Source organism: Chrysemys picta, chromosome 15, assembly GCF_011386835.1.
Source record: "Chrysemys picta bellii isolate R12L10 chromosome 15, ASM1138683v2, whole genome shotgun sequence".
Lineage (NCBI taxonomy): Eukaryota > Metazoa > Chordata > Testudines > Emydidae > Chrysemys > Chrysemys picta.
This window is the reverse complement of record NC_088805.1, coordinates 19,068,974-19,081,534: the sequence shown is the minus strand read 5'-3', so window position 1 is coordinate 19,081,534 and position 12,561 is coordinate 19,068,974. Positions and strand designations below refer to the sequence as shown.

The 12,561-nt window shown below is 40.0% G+C and overlaps 1 protein-coding gene and 1 long non-coding RNA gene across 22 annotated transcripts in view; both read left to right on the top strand.

The window, feature by feature from the left end:
- The window catches only part of FBRSL1 (fibrosin like 1), a 717,289-nt gene that overhangs the window by 535,926 nt on the left and 168,802 nt on the right, over positions 1–12,561 (top strand). The gene's annotated exons all lie outside the window — the stretch shown is intronic.
- Positions 3,121–9,424, top strand: LOC135975769 (uncharacterized). Its single transcript, XR_010592793.1, has 2 exons — positions 3,121–6,375; positions 6,437–9,424. It is a non-coding gene; the product is annotated as an uncharacterized LOC135975769 (long non-coding RNA).

Below are 12,561 nucleotides of genomic sequence, written 5' to 3'. Positions count from 1 at the left end.
TGGGATACAGTATTTTACTGATATACTTGTAAAGTACATGAGAACTGCCTTGTGTTGTATTAGAACCAGTGAGCAGGTATTTTGTACCAAAATTAAAGGGCTGGAAATGAACATTATAAATAAACAAAGGAATATGAAAACTGGCCTTGATGGTTTGTTTACCTGTTCATTTAAAAATGTTCAGTATAGATAGACAAAATGTATAGAATGTGCCAATATATACCTAGAGAAAAACACGTATACGAGAAACATTGAATAGACATCACCCTCTGCAGAGATATAGGGAGGTAATTGTTGTATACTTTATATTTACTATGACGTAAATATTAACCAAGATTTTTTAAAATGATCATTGATTTGTGGAGTCTCCACTTTGAGGTGCCCAACTTGAGACACATCAAAGGGACCTGAGTCACAAAAAGTGCTGAGCACTTGCTCTCTGAAATACATGCTCCTTGAAGGTGTGTCAGGTTGGAGACTCGAAAATGGAGGCACCCAAAATCACTAGGGCCTGGGTTTTTAAAGGTATTTGGGCACCTAACTTCCATTGATTTCAATGAGAGTTAGGAGCATAAATACCTTTACAATTCTAGGCCTAGTTGCTTCTGAAAGACTTGGCCTTGGGCTTTGGAAATGTGATGACTTGTCACATTAGTGTTCTCAGCCAGTCATGAACCAAGATTTTCTCATAGTTATGTAACAAGTAGAATGTTAATGTAAATATTAAAAGTTACAGACCCAACAGGAAGTTTACCTCAGGGGCCAATATTAGTAGTGTTAATTTTCTTTTCTCCATTATATATTATGTAAAAAATACACACACATGCGCACGCACACACACACAGCGAAGCTAACATGTGAAATCAGAAATATGACAATAGCAGGACATTTTCTCACTTTGGAAGTTAGTCTTATGAGAGAAATAATAGGTTTTATTGGTAGGTTATTATTCTCACTGGCATGCTGGGGATATAAATTTATACCAACAGGGACTGGAGTTGCTGAAAAGTTATTGCTCCATGAATTGCAACACTGAGACATAATAATGAAGCCGGAGGCTAATGGCGTTATTGCTAAACTAGAGTTCACATTTCTAGCTCAAGGGGTAATAATAGTTCCCCATATTATGGTAAATATCTGTCCAGTGTCTGCAGCAGATAACATTCAAAGTTCTGACTTCAATCCAAGAGAACATACTTGCATCATTGGCCTTGTCTATACCTTTTCTTTAAAAGTTCTCATTGTTGGCAGCTCCAGCATTGGGAACTCTAGTGTAGATGAGACACTGGCAGCTACCAACCTTTTTTACCACCATATCACCCAAGTTTGCTCTGATCAGAATTAAACAACATGATGGTACCATGGCTGCGCCAGATTTCTTGTTATTGTTACCCCTGAGGGACCTGTACCAATTATATTGCACTGATAGGAAATTTTAAGAGAGAACCCAATGGAGATACCAGAGGAACAGATCCTCGAGTGATATAAATTAGGCCTACCTGGTAATTTACACCTGCTGAAGATCTGTCCCTGAGTGACTAAAAAGACATCATCCATTGTTTTCTGATAGAGAGTAAAAATATTCACTGCCTTATATGATGATTTTGTGGAGTATCTAGAAACTAATGCTTTGATCCTGCATCATTGAAGTCAGCAGAGCAGGAGCAGACTCCAAGAATGATGTGAAATAAATGTTAACATCTAAGCAAACAGTAGTCCTCTGTAGGAAAGAGGTGTGACTTTTTTAGTCTGTGACTAGATTTAGGGTCTGACTAGTGACAAGTGTGTGAGTTAGTACCACAGACTGAGTGGGTTTATGTGATTCTGTCTAACGAACTGGATTGTAAATTTTAACCAAAGCATTTTAATTAATACACATAAATAATACATGACACATACCATTGTCAATATTCAGAATTCTGAACAAACATTAATGTACCCTTACAGTCCTCTATGAGGTCTGTAAGTATGATCCTAGTTTTATGAAAGGGAAATAGGTAGGGTTAAATTCTGGTCCCCTTGAAATCAATGGTGAAACTCCCATTGCCTTCAATGGGGCTGGAAGAGAAATCAAGATGGCTTACTCCCATAGATTCTGAAGCCAGAAGGGACCATTGTGATCATCTAGTTTGACTTCCGTATAACACAGGCCATAGATATTCATAGAACATGAGACACACCCTACTATGCTAGTAGCCCCATTTATCATTACGGTTGTTGGGTACCACTCAGCATGAGTTTGAATAGCAGAGTTGGGCCTTACGTGATCTACTAAGGTTCCAGGAGTCAGTGTCCAAGCCAGGATTAGAATGCTGGAATCCCGTTTTGCAGCCACATGCTCAATCTACTAGGTCATGCTGCCTCTTAATATGTTTCAAAAGTTTATATCAATATGATCGGTAATACATTATGCTGACTACATCCTTGGGGTTTCTAGAAGGATTAAGTGTAATACTAAACTGATTCTCTTGCTTATAATTTCTTAACTTTTGGCCAGTTCCCTAGAGAAAATTGTACATAACACACACCTTTCCAAACACTGCTCATTTTTCTGTCTTTGTAACTTACCTCATTTGTTTGATATATATATATATATATATATATATATATATATATATATATATATATATATATATATATATATATAATTTTTGTTATTTTGGACTTATAGATCCTTGAGTTATGTTTAAATTTAGATAAGGAAATATCTATCATGTGAAAATCCCTACAAAGATTAACAGTGGTGAGGATAACAATACATTGCTCTTATTTAGTGCTTTGTATCTGTAGTTCTGATGGGTGGGAATTTATGTATTTTAATTGGACAGATCCTTTAATAGTCTAGGTAAAGATTGTATTGCAATCACCCAAAATGTCTGGAAAGTGATTCCAGATCTCTGTGAATAATGGGCAAGTCTTTAAATTCTCTAGAGTACTCATGATCTAATCTAAAAAAAGAAGCACAGGAGTACTTGTGGCACCTTAGAGACTAACAAATTTATTAGAGCATAAGCTTTCGTGGACTACAGCCCACTTCTTTGGATGCAAGTGGGCTGTAGTCCACGAAAGCTTATGCTCTAATAAATTTGTTAGTCTCTAAGGTACCACAAGTACTCCTGTTCTTCTTTTTGCGGATACAGACTAACACAGCTGCTACTCTGAAACCTGTCATGATCTAATCTGTGTCCCCCTACCATAAAGCTCTTTAGTTGTAAGATTATGCCTTCTTGCATTTCAGCTTCACAATCCTTCACAATACACATCACGTCTCACAATAACATATATTATTCTTAACTCCTTAAAAACAGCTTCATGACAATGGCGTATAGACCTGACATACGTGAGTGCATTACTGTACTTATAGATGGAGCTGGTAGTGCTTCATAGAGTTAAGTTTGCCTGACGCCTCCCATTATATGAGACCCTGATGGCCGCTGCTTATAACTTTGCCAACCTTCAACTGTTCAGGCTGAAATTTTCCATGCTAAATGTCTGCCTCTGGGTGATTTTTTTTTGGAAAGTTTTAGCTAAAAGTGTTCAGCCATTTCCAAGAATGAGATTAGGAGAAAGAACATTGCTTTGCCCATGGTAAAAAATAAAAAAATTCTTGCAACTATTTTGTTCAGAAGCTCTGGTGTTGCCATGCTTTGAAGCAGGGACTTGAAATTTGGCAGTGGATGGCCCTGGTGTCAGAAATCTGCTTTTTTGCCATCCCTGTGAAAATTCAACCAAATCTGGTCAAGTTAAAAGCCTCCAAAAAAATCTCAATGTGCATATGCTCGGTATTTTGGAAAAATAAAATCCCAATGCTGAAGGCACACTGTACATGGGTAGGTTGAGTAATAAAAATGCTATTCCAAAAATATTTGGGGGAATTCTTTAAAAGGCAGTTCTATAAAGGCATATGTCCCACCAGGAAAAGAATGTCTGCCCAGCTCAGTTCACAAGAAACTCCCGAGTGTACTTAAAGAGTACCTGATAATATCAGGTGAGAAAACATCCATTGCTGCATTTATCTTAGGAATGCCATATATATTTGTTTACACTTCTGTTTAATGGAAAAAACAGAGAGAAAGAGACCTCTTGGGCAGATTAGCTAACTGATTGATTATTTACCAGGAAACAAACCTAGAGGGAGAATGATTTCTTCTTAGAAAGGTGTTCTTGGCAAGTTGCAGGATAACATAGCCCATAATCCTGCATGTGTGTAACATTTTCCTGCATCATAACTGAAGCAATTTGTATTAGAATCATTCACTGTTATAATGAAAAGAACAGTTCAGAAAAACATTAGAGTGCCTCTCTTTAAACCCACAGAAGTAAAGCAATAGAAAACTAAGACTGAAGTGTGTGTGTGTGTGTTTTTTTTTTTTATCTTTGGCAATACTTGCATAGCTTGTAATGACAGTAAAGATTTCTCAGTTGCATTGGACTCATCGTGTTGTGACCTAGGTTTTGGAGACTGTATAGAGACTAAATCCCAGCCCTGTTCACTTTTGTGGCAGAGACAGGCATGCAGAAAGAGTGTGTTAATGTGCACCATATTCTGAACCATCTGCTGGCCCCATGCAAGTTACTCCTGCCTGTGGGCCTCTGCACTTGAGAGAGCCTGCAAAGGTCACATGAGGACAAAAGCCTTGCTGCAAGTTGGAGTGGAAGGACCACCTGTGAACCTTCCCTCCTTAGCTACACTACAAACTCCCCTTGTTCAGGGGAAGGGTGAGGTGTGGTGGTATGGTTGGTTAATCCCTGTAAAAATGAATCCACTGGCCGTGCCTCTTTCAGAGCGGTATAGGGGGTGCAGACCCTCTGCAGAGGTTTCTAGTAACTGGTGCACACATTTGGGTTCTGCTGTGGTTAGGGCCCTACAGGCCATGGGAAAGAATGGTCAGCCAGGATTTGCTGCAATGGGAGGGGTAATGTGTGAAAGATATGGGGAGACCAGACATGGTAAAACATGCTGGTGACACCCTCTGGGACTGTGTCTGGAGGGACCCATGGAGATTTGTAGGGATGCCAAAGTGAGGTATAACAGTTGCACGTCTCTTTGCTGCTGCTTTTCCCCCATATGTGCACATATGAAGCAGCCTCAAACATACTTCACAGTACTCACAATTACCCACTCTCTGAAGACGTCCGTTCTATCCTTTGAGGGCAAAAGTCAGTGAATTCAAAGTTGACTTCTGATCTCGTCTCTGATTTGTCCTGACTTGTTTCTGAGGGTTGAAGTCAAATCTTTGCATGTAGATTTTGCTGCTGTTCCATCGGTTTCCTTTTCCTTTCACAACACTAGTTAAGTGAATAAATTAATATGATTCTGGTGTGGCACATGGAGCCCAATGTGACAAATTGTAATGGCTGTGTGAGGGTGGTTGCAGTGTGCTTTTGACAGCTCATTGTGTAAATGCAAAAATATGTGTCAGTATATATTTAGGCTTTTAATACAGCACCGTAATGGTCTTATACCTAAGTCTTGCCACAGAACAAGGATGTGGAATCTTTACAATGTGAATACAGTAACATGTATTCAGTAACATTAGGAAGTTATTGTCTGTACACAGTAGTTAATTTTCAAATGTTGATAACTGAGAACAAACAGCAAATACCCAGTGAAACCTGATCAACATTATAGATTAAAACCAGCTGTTTCAAACTTGGGCCCCGTAAGTTAGGCACCTGAATAAAAATGGCCTGATGTTCAGTGGTGCAGAAAACACACAGCATGAGCACTTGGCAACTTGGAATGCATAGATACTAAGGCCAGAATCTAAGTAACTAGTCTGACGCCTGTATAACACAAGCCACAGAATTTCACCCAGTTACCTCTCTGTTGAGCCCAATAACTGGAACATCAGGCCACTTTTAAGCAGGGACCTAAAAATGGATTTAGGATCCTAACTTTGGAGACCCCAGTTTAAAAGGCTGGTCTGAATTCAAAGGGCATTCAGCAAAACAAAATGCTTGGTGGCAAGACAAAACTCTTTCTGTGGCAGTTGTTATCCAGTACATCACAGTGTATGACCTCCCCTGTTCACATGCCAAAATAATTCCCCTGGCCCCAAAGTCAATGGATTAGATCTAGGGTGAGGCCATTTTCCAGGAGAAACTAGGCTTTGGATGTAAATTCTAAAACAGTAAAGAACATCAGAAAACGGATGAACTCAGTTCATGGGAGTGAGCCACAGAGCTGCATATGTACCCTTTTCGAGTAACCCAAGATATCTCTTGTATCCAGAATGGTCCTGCTACATTGACACTATTCAGAACAACAGAATCAAAAAGAAAATATCTACCCTGCTTTAACCAACTTGTCGGCACTTGAAATTGCTGTCCACTGAAAAACACTACACACTTCTGCCTCCCATCCAGATACAGGTTGATATCCTGGCTTCACTAAAGTCAGTGGCAAAACTCTCATGGACTTTAAAGGGGGCAGGATTTCTAGAATATCACAGCTTCCAAATAGAATTGTGTCCTATGCCCAGCTCCCTCTGGGTCCACATCTCCTATTTGCATCCCCAGAGCTCCCGGGGCTGTTTATTTTCCTTTCCTGTGGACATCACTTGGACTCAAGTGGTTTTCTCACAGTTACAAGAACAAAGCCTTTTTTCTTTGTAAGAAAGTATGTTTCTTTAGGATTTTTTCTAAAGATTATGGACTTGCCAAATAATGGTGAACCATGTTTGTTTTCTTGAATTCTTTTTTGTGGTGTTTTATCTTTCAATAGAGATTTTATTTTTATAGCGTAGAGGAAAAAATCTTTTTAGGAGCAAGATCTGGTATACCAAATTTTAGCCCAGAGCAAAAATTTTACAGCCTAGTTATAACCTTATAAATAGTAGGGAACAAGAGACCACTGAGAGACCTATAAGAACAGCAGCACCGGTATTGGGTACCACTCTAATAGTGTTATCCATAAAGGTAACACAGTAATCATAAAGAAGTAGCAGTACCGAGCAGAAAAAGAAAACAAGCTGCAATGCTGGAGCAGCTCTGGAACCCAATAATATGAATTTTAGGATGTTCTTTAGCCAGGGGTGGATTTCCACAGCTCACAAGTCAACTGTATCTATGTTTGGGTGCTGAATGAGGAGGCACCTGTTATCTAACTCTGTAACCTAGTAGAGTCACTTGAAAATTCTCCCTTCAGTTTTTCCATCAGCCCTGCCATACGGAAAGTACAATTAAACTTGCTTGAGAGAAACTGCCCCTCTGGCTGATCCTGCAGCTGCAGAATTCCACGTTGCAGTGCTGGGACCTTAGTTATAAAGGAGTCAGTAAAACATAAGGCTGTTTACAATACACTGGTAATCTACCAGACCTTAGATGGAGTTAATTCCTAAAGAAAATGATAATAAAATTAAAATTGGATTCAGAGTAAGTTCCCAGCTACCCTACTATCTCCTCTGTGGGCTGAGAACTCTTGACAGGGATAGATAGAATGTGAGAGAGCACAAGCAAGTTCTATAAATCCTATTGTGTTAGACTTGTATGAAGGAAAGCCTTTGGGCTAAATCATTTGGATGGAAACCATTAAGATGAAGCTAGTTTTTTTCCCTTGCAATAGTTTATTCCCTGACCACATTTGAGCAGCCAGAATGTTTTGCTTGCTAGAGTGTGTGATTGTGGGGAGGTGGAGAGCAAGGGATAGGGAATTGGGACTCATTTTTGTGGATATCCCAAAATAACCCAAATAAAGACAAACCGACATGAAACATAAGAATTCCCAGAGGCTGGTTGGCCAATGGATATATTTCCACATCATATTATAGCTGGTCCTGAACTGGAGAAGACAGAGGCAGTATTGGATAACTTGTAGTTTTACTGCTCAGTTGTTTATTAGCCATCCTGCTGTGCAAAAGCATTGAAGAAATAGAAGTTATTCAGAGGCAACTCGAGCCAGATTTGATTGTTAGCGGCTTTAGGGATTTGGCTATTAGCTGGTGTGTTCTGGGGTAACAAAATACTGTAAAAATGTTTATATAAAAAAAGTGCAAATGTCACTATATACATAAAAAAAAAATCTCTCACACATTTCTTAGGAACAAAATTTACTAAATATGGAACAAGACACGAAGTTATTCTGTCACATTTGTTTGTTTTGTAATTTGTTTTGCTATAAGCACAGCTCTTTATCCCCCACTACACATTAGACCCAAATTATACCATTTCAAACTCCAGTATGATGTGCTGCTCCCCACCAACAATTATCCCTAAACATACATAATTGTTGTTTTATTTTACATGTATTTTGATATTAATGTCAGTTCATTTTATGTTGCCCCCAGACTTCCAGTGTATTGCAGAATTGTGTATGGAAAGTGCATCACTACTGTTTGGATGAAGCTGGTGATTTAGGGAGCTGGGAAGGGGACATTTGGGGCCTTTGGCTCTCAGGAAGGGGTGGAAGTCATTTTCGGTTGGCATCTTGCTAGCAGTTGACATTTTTGCACAGTGGGAAACGTATCCATGTCTACTTTTTCTACGCCTTTTTGGTCAGGGGTGGAGGTGACTTTGAAATTAGAGCATGAGTGTTGAACTTCCCATCTCGTCAATCCTTGACAGCAGCTAACTGCTCCACCGCCCAATATCTGCCACTATATCCAGTAACAATAGAGATGTACATTAGTTGGGTGTTTCTGCTAAAATGATCAGCAGTGACTTAGCTAACTATATTAGTATATAAGGTATCATCAGTAGATATCAGAGTTAACACCCATTGAGAAGAATTGGAACATGCTCTTCTCAGAGCTATTGTTTCAGGCTGTCTCCATACTCAGGCAGACATCACAGCATTAGTTTACATTATGAAGGTTATTTTCACCACCTTGAAGGCTATAATAAGCTCAGTATTTTGAATGAAAACTTAATTTCTGGAGTACAATTATGGGGCCATTTCCATGACCACATACATAAGGTCCTTGCCAAGAGCAAGTAGATTTTATAAAAATTCCTCCAAGTCCTTCATTATTTTTTTTTTTAAAGCCAAGTGGTTTTAAGCCAAGCTTTCCCTCTTGCCTAAAATACCTGCCTGTGCATTCTGGAATCCAACTTTAGTCACTGGTTCCACTGTTCCAAAGGGTCCATGGAATAACCACTAATTTGGTGTCCTGTTACTTCTTGTCTTGAAAAACTGCTGCATGGAGATAGCAGTACAAAGACAGCACAAAAAAACAACCACAATAACAACAAAACTTGGCTGCAAGCTGCTTATGCTCATTTGGATGGAATAGATCAGTTTCAACCATAATTCTTCACTTTCCTCTGTAGATACTTTTGAACACTATCCTTATATTTTCTGAATCTCTCATGAGCTCACAGCATGGGCCAGTCTTTCCCAAGCATGGTGGTAGTACTGGTTACACAGCCCCTTTCAATGCTCATTTAAAATCTCAGTGTGACTTGCCCAATGTTGCCGGTGGGGCTCAGATACTTACAATTAGCTCACTTAAAATGAGGCCGCTGGTGTGCTAAGACACTTAAAATTAGGACCAGAAGTTAGGCAGTTAATCTGTAAAGCTCAATAAAGTCCCCTGTTTCATCCAAGGGTTGTCAGAAAATTCGTTCCACATCTGTACAGAAAAAAGCGAGGTGTAAACTGCCAAGAACCATTTTAATGATGGCTGGAGAAAAAAGCAGCCAGATGGCAGGCTCTGCTGTGGCTGCGGTTGGTATTTAACTGCTTTTTTATTGGAAAAATATGGGGTGAAAAATTGTGTGGGACTCATTAGGCAGCCTGCTGCGATTCTGATCAGCTTGCCAATCTGTTCTGTGTGGCAAAGATCCAAACATCCATAAATTTTTAGCAGCGGCTTAAAATCTATGACTTGGTGCTTGTTAAACCTTCTCTACTCCCCCCATTTTTGTACACTGCTTGGGGGTGAGGGGGGGTTTACAGTTTTTTTTTTTTTAATAAAAGCTTCAGGGCTCAAGCTGTGCTGCAAAAAAAAATCTCACAAAAGACTAGTGAATAGCACTTCTCTTTGCTTCTTTTCAAAGACTATAACGCAAGTTTGATTTTCCTGATCCTGCATGTTAACTAACTAAAAATAGGGTGTGTGGTAACATCTAAAACAAGACTGAATGGTGTTATCTTTTCCCTAGCACATAGGAGCCATGGAAATCCTGCTTTTCCTTTGTCGTTTTCAGAGAGAGCAAGGTTGTAAGACAAGATGGTTATTTTAATGGGCAGCCAGTTCCACTATTGTTTATCTTTTTGCTGAAACAATCCTGAAGAGAAGAATATGCAAATTTTAGAATTTCATGGCTTGGAGCAAAGTGTTACGATCACAGAACGACTGGCGCTCGGGGAGACGGTAAACTGCTGGCAGGGTTTTAATTTTCCATCCTAATGGTGTCTGGATTCTGAAGGATTCACAAAGGATCCTAAGAGGAAACTTAAAGCTTCCTTTCTCTTAATATTTGCATATTACAGAAATCGATTTCAGACAAAGGGGAAAGAGGTTTTCAAAGCTGTTGTGACATGTTTCCAAGTAACATACACAGAACTATTGATCTGACCACTTTTACGAAGATGGAAAATAAGTAGCCCAGGATTCCTTCATGGGAGCAAAAATATTGGCTTTAAAAAGGTTTAAGGAAACCAGAGGCCAACTTCAGTCTATACAGTCTCTCGTATATGCACGGTTCAAAAATCTTACGTATTTCTCAGCAGTTGCTCCAAACTCTGCAGTAAAATTGTAAGCTGTAGAGTTTTTGGTCCTAACAATCCAATACTGAAGTGTTTTTTATAAATGTAGTGTACGTATATATGTAAATATTTTTATACACACACATACTGTGTATATGTTTTAAGTACACACATGTTCAATATTATTTTGGGGGAACATTTTAAATAAACAGAGTAGAGATCCATTTGCAAAAATGTGTATGCAAATACATGACCACATTTGCATGCACACTTACCGTGGATACACATGCAAACTAGGTAGCTCAGTGCAAATGTAATGTAGTTACTCTTGTTGGGCCAAGTCACAGGCCTTAGCAACCCAACTCTTGCTGAAGGTGAAAGATTTCAACTAGCTAGGAGGATCTTGATTTTGCATGTAATTCAAAAGACAGCAGGTACAATTTTCAAAAGCACGCCACGCACACTTAAAACCTACATTGGCATAACTATGTTGGTTAACGGGTGTGATTTTATTCTTGTCTAACCCCTAGTGTAGACAACTATTCTGACAGAAGAATGTGTCTCTTAGCATATCTATCAGGTTTGGGGAAGTAGTGTTCCTCTTGTGCTGGCAGAAAAACTCCTTCTGTTAACGTACCCTGCATCTACACTAGGGGGCTATGCTGGCATAGCTGTGCTGACATGGCTATGCCAACATAGGCCCTGTAGTGTAGGCATAGTCTGAGTGTCCTAGAAACTTAAATTCCATTGATTTAGGCTTTTGATAATTTCCTGTAGCATCTCCAATAACACATGACCTTCTCTCTCAATGTTGGGGCATCAGTACAGCAACATCACAGAGAGAAGAGTTCCCAGTAACCCTTCCTGAAACCCATCTGGTTTCCTTGGAGATCTTTTATACCCAGACTGACCAAATCTTTTCTTCTTTAGCCTGTGAACTCCACCAGTCTCACAGCCCACAGCGGGATGGCTGGTCTTCTGATAACACATCTTCAAACCTTGTCCCTTCCCCTCCCACCTCCCACACCCTTTCCTTTTCCTCCATTAAGAAATGTGTTACTTCTGGCACAACTAGTCAATTTCTTCTAGACCAGGGGTAGGCAACCTATGGCACACGTGCCAAAGGCGGCATGCGAGCCAATTTTCAGTGGCACTCAGACTGCCTGGGTCTGGCCACCAGGCTGGGGAGCTCTGCATTTTAATTTAATTTTAAATGAAGCTTCTTAAACATTTTAAAAACCTTATTTACTTTACATAAAACAATAGTTTAGTTATATATTATAGACCGGGGTCGGCAACGTTTGGCACGCGGCTCGCCAGGATAAGCACCCCGGCAGGCCGGGCCAGTTTATTTACCTGCTGACGCGGCAGGTTTGGCCGATTGCGGCCCCCACTGGCCGCGGTTTGCTGTCCCGGGCCAATGGGGGCGGCGAGAAGCCACGGCCAGCACATCCCTCGCCCTCACCACTTCTCGCCACCCCCATTGGCCCGGGACGGCAAACCGTGGCTGAACCTGCTGCGTCAGCAGGTAAATAAACTGGCCCGGCCCGCCAGGGTGCTTACCCTGGCGAGCCGCATGCCAAACGTTGCCGACCCCTGTTATAGACTTATAGAAAGAGACCTTCTAAAAATGTTTAAATGTATGACTGGCACGCGAAACCTTAAATTAGAGTGAATAAATGAAGACTCAGCACACCACTTCTGAAAGGTTGCCGACCCCTATTCTAGACATTATCTCTGTCTAGGGTCAGAGAAGGCAGCGAAGATAAAAGTTCCTCCTTTCCTTTCACTGCATTTACTGGAAAGAACAATATGGAAAATTTCAAGGAGGGTTTTTTATATTTTTTTAACATTTCCTATAAATATATCATAAGTGGTACAATCAAAACATCTTTATGCTTTGGGGGAAA